This window comes from Chinchilla lanigera, unplaced genomic scaffold, assembly GCF_000276665.1.
Source record: "Chinchilla lanigera isolate Chin_1 unplaced genomic scaffold, ChiLan1.0 scaffold00151, whole genome shotgun sequence".
NCBI classification, from domain to species: domain Eukaryota; kingdom Metazoa; phylum Chordata; class Mammalia; order Rodentia; family Chinchillidae; genus Chinchilla; species Chinchilla lanigera.
Window position 1 is genome coordinate 2,274,080 of NW_004955552.1, and position 4,676 is coordinate 2,278,755.

General features: G+C 36.4%; 1 pseudogene; it reads right to left on the reverse strand.

Annotated features, from left to right (window-relative positions):
• Positions 1-507: 507 nt before the first annotated feature.
• LOC102027577 lies at positions 508-2,518 on the reverse strand (annotated as a pseudogene).
• Positions 2,519-4,676: the final 2,158 nt, after the last annotated feature.

A 4,676-nucleotide genomic window follows, 5' to 3' on the forward strand; every position in this document is an offset into this window, starting at 1 on the left:
CTTTTCTCTAAATTCTTTTGTTGAATTTTTGGAATCTTAACTATCATATGCCTTGGTGCAGATTCTTTTTTATCATGCTAGTTGGAGTTCTATATGCCTCATTACTGTATGTCAAATTCTTTTTCCATCCTTGGGAAGTTTTCTGCAATTACTTCTATGAACAGGTTTTTTTGCCCTTTGTGCTGTCTCTTGATTTTTCATTGATTCTGATCAATCTTATGATATTCTTCTTTGCATCATCAAGCAGCTACTGGGTTGATTTTTTTCATGACCTCTTGCACTTTTTTTTCTGCTCTCAACAAGTAGCCATTTAATAAGAAGTTTTCTTTTCTGGAGCTAAACATTAACATATTAATACAAAATTAAAGCATGTCTTAAAAATCAATCAGCCATCTTGTGTGCAAACTCTGAACAATTTACAGATTGATTCATAATGCAATTTGTCCAGAGGACTTGCAGTACAATTTCACAAAATTAGTTGTATTTATCCCTTCACTAATGGCCTGCCTAAAGCATAGCATGTTTATATGCAAACAACTCTGCTAATTCTCCTTGCAACATTTTCAAAGCTCTCCAGCAGACCTGTCTGCAGTTCTCAGGTCGACCAAGTTGGTTGCTCAATTCTTCTTTGATGTAATCATCCAATGATCAGAATCTACAGATCCAAACTCTCTCAAAGCTCTCTCATTCTAAGTTCACCATCTGGCAAGATTCTTGCTCCTTTTCAAACTGGAATATTTTCCTGAAAAACTCAACTGAAAATGGGCAGATTTCCTACAAATTCTTAAACACAACTCTGGGCTTTTTGTAATCACTGTTTTGATAAGCCCAGTCCAGGTGTTTATCTTTCAGAGTGACAAAGCTGGCACCTGTGACAACTAAAATAGTTTTCTTAAAGATAGCTTCTATCTGCTTGGCTTTCAGCACCTTCACTCCACTCTGCCCAATAAATCCACAAGGGCAGATAAACCTTGGGATTCAGGTGCATAAAGCCTTCTTCAAAGTGCTTGTCTATATCTAAGCTCTTTGACTTCATCAGCACCTGTAGCTTCTTCTGCCACATTGTCACAGAGTCCTTGAACAATTCAGTCCCACTTTCTGCCACCTCCAGATCTTCCATAAAGAAGTCGTGTCACAGCAACAACTCCATCCATTGCTTGTAGTGAACTTCTGAGAGAATTTTGAGTTCATGTTCCTGAGTATAATCTTGGTTCTTTCCACCTTCTTCCTTCTAAACAACTTACTACTCATCTCAGATAATCATTCCAAGCAAAAAGTTGATGTAACACTTCCTCTGTAGGGAGACTCTTTACTGCCTTTACAGAACATAGCTTCCTTCATTACACCACCACTGCTTTGGCTTGTTTCATTAAAGGCTGCTCTTTTGGTCGGAACTCAACCTCTAATTGTCACCATGCTACATAATCCCAAGTGAGGAACTTATCTGTGAGTGGAGCTTGAAGGTGATCATAAATTTCTTTTTATAGATCTTTAGCAAAGTCAAAAAGCTGCACAACTGAAAGTAGTGACAGATGAAATTCTACACCTTCAATCTTGCTTATAGAAGGTTTGTAGATGATCCATCTGTGCTAACTCACCCATAAGGATTTCTTCAGGGTGATCAAAATCCCCCATACCTATGTCAGCTTTTTTGAATTCTTGCTTTTATTTCCTGAGTTTCTCACCATGTATCAGCTCCATTGTAAAGTATTCTTGATAGAGTGTTGGGGACTCTGAATGAAAGTGAAGAGCCTGAAGAAATAATTGCCTTGAACTTTCTGAAGACAAGCAGCCTTCTATTTCCCATTTGGCCAGCATAACCTACAAACCTGGCTGGTTCAAATTGAATGGCCAACATGGCAGAGAGTAGTTTTCTAAGAGGAACTTTGCATCCCATTTCTTACAAAAAACTACATAGGATAGCCAAAGCTGAGCATCATCTTTCATTTTGCTGAAGTACATCATAAGATACTTTGAACTAGCTGTACAATAGAATGCTCATAGAATAAATTAATATTTAATGCATCTTCTCCAGACCAGCTCCAAAAGATTAATTTCATATTGAACATATTTTTTTAATTTTATGGAAAAAAGGTAAAACAAAATGTCATGGCAAGATGATAGGAGAATAACAATAGTTAATACAGGGGCTGGGGATTTAGCTCAGCGGCAAAGCACCTGCCTGGCAAGCGCAAGGTCGTGAGTTCGGTTCCCGGTACCGGAGAAAAACCAAAAAAAAAAAAAAAAAAAAAAAAATAGTTAATACACTGCATATTATTATCTTTAAAGTGGTAACTCAAAGTATAAGATATAGGCATAAAAATTCTCCACTCAATATTAGAGCAAACCATATTTTAATAAAGTCTTCCTTAGACATACTTTTTGCTGTATTTTGTATTCTAGATCAGAAGCCTCAATGATAACCTTGATTTCTGCATGACTGAACAGTCCAGTGAGGTCCAGCTGTTGCAAACTTGGGAATTTGATCTTCTATGCATTCCTAAGTTATCTCTTCCATGAGGTTAGAACTCTACAAGCTGACAGAAAGTGAGATACTGTCACTCTTGTTATTTTTAAGAAGTATTTCTGTTCATGACTGCTAACTGCAAACCTGTCTTCTTGATCTGATATGCCATCCTCACACTGGTTCATTTTGCTGCATATACTATGAATTGAATAGAATTTTTAATCTGTTGGAAATCTGTTTGAGTCTGTTTCATGGAAACCATTTCTTTCCTGTTTTGGGCACTCATGGTTTTCATCATTGCTCCTCTACTTTTTAAAATCGATATCTACTGTAGGGGCTGGGGATTTAGCTCAGTGGCACAGCACATGTCTGGCAAGCGCAAGGTCATGAGTTCAATTCCTGGCACCAGATAAAAACCAATAAAAGAAAAAAAAAAGTCGATATCTACTCTAGATTCACTAACCATGTCCTTCATTATAGTTATTATCTTTTTAGTTATCTGAGAAATTATTTCTGATTTTTTCTAGAGCCTCATTCATCTGCTTTGTTACTTCTGCTGTTACCATGTCAGAGAGTTCAGATGTATGGTTTTTAATTTGTTCCACCTCACTGCCCCATGAGTTATTTCTCTTGATCATGCTTTCCCCCTGTGCTCTGCTTCCTAGTTGCCACAAAGTAAACAGCTTTGCTCTACCGCGTCCTTCTGCCATGGTGTTTCTGTATTAAAGCCAACCTACCATAGACTGAAACCATGAGCCAAATAAAGCCTCTCTTCTTTTAAGCGGTGTTGTCTGGTATTTGCTCCCAGGGATGGGAAAACTGACTACTGTGCATACTCATGCATGACTTAGTATTCATGCATATGCTGGCTTAGCAGCAGTAACACCTCAGTAGCAATAAATACACTCAGTACTCTGATTTTGGCTTGTTTATATCATCCTCCAATAAAAGCAGGGTTCCTTGGATAAATGGTTGATTCTTGGACTGGAGCAAGGAAAATGCAAGATGAGATTGAAGCATCATGTTCTAGAAAGTAAAGAAGAGCTAATAAAAAAGAGGAATAGGAGGAGCTGTATCAAAGAGACACAGGCACCAGCACAAATAATGACAATACTGGAGTCTAGCAAAAAGAATAAATGAGTATTGGTAAGTTCATTCATATTAGTATAACTAAATAATGGAAGAAATGAATAAGTGAAAAGATGATGCATATGTTCCTCACAGAAAAATTTTCAACGATTCACATAGATTTTCCCTGCTCCAGAGGGAGGGCTTAATTCATTACACTATCCTTGATTGTGGAATGGACTTAGTGACTCACTTCAAACAATAGAGAATGAAATGGAAGAGAAAATAATGACATTATAGAAAAGAAACTTAGAAGAGACTATCTTAACCAAGCGATCAAGATTAACTTACCAGTTATAAATCCTGTGGCTATCAGCTGCCCCTTGGTTTGTTGTGAAGAGGAAAGCCTCTCTTCTCCATGTTATTCTTCTAAAACAAACAAACCTAGGATAATCATGATGGAAAAAACATGGGACTAAGCTAACCTCTGAGAAATAAAAGTTTGACTTACACCCTTCTAAATGTCAAAGTCATGAATAACAAGGAAAAAGACCAAAAAAAAAAAAAAAAGTTCTGGACCACAGGAGAAACATGACTACTAAATAAAATGTAGATCTCTGGGTTAGATACTGAAATAGAAAAGAAATATTTTGCTTAAGAAAATCAAATCCCAAGACAGCTATAGTTTAGTTGGCATTATTTCTTAGCTTTGTTAAATTGTACCATGGTTATATAAGGTGCTAACATTAGAAGAGTTAGGTTGCTACCTTTGCAACTTTCTGTAAACCAAAAAACATATTCTAAAATAAAAGGTTCACCTGAATTTTTTTTTACTTTGGGCACTAAAAAGACATTAAGTTCTTATTATATTATAGCTCTGATGAACTCTGAAGACATTGTATTAAGTTTAAAAAGTCAGTTACAAAAAAGCCATACACTACATGAATGTATTTCTATGAAACATCCAGAATCAGCAAGTCCATGCAGACAGGAAATGGAGTAAAGATTACCTAGGGCTGAGAATGCAGAGGAAGGAGAGTAATTGGTAATGGGGACAGGTTTTTATGAAGAGTGATGAAATCATATAAAATTGTTATATTAGTTACCCAATTCTGTGGATATACTAAAAATGAATTTTACA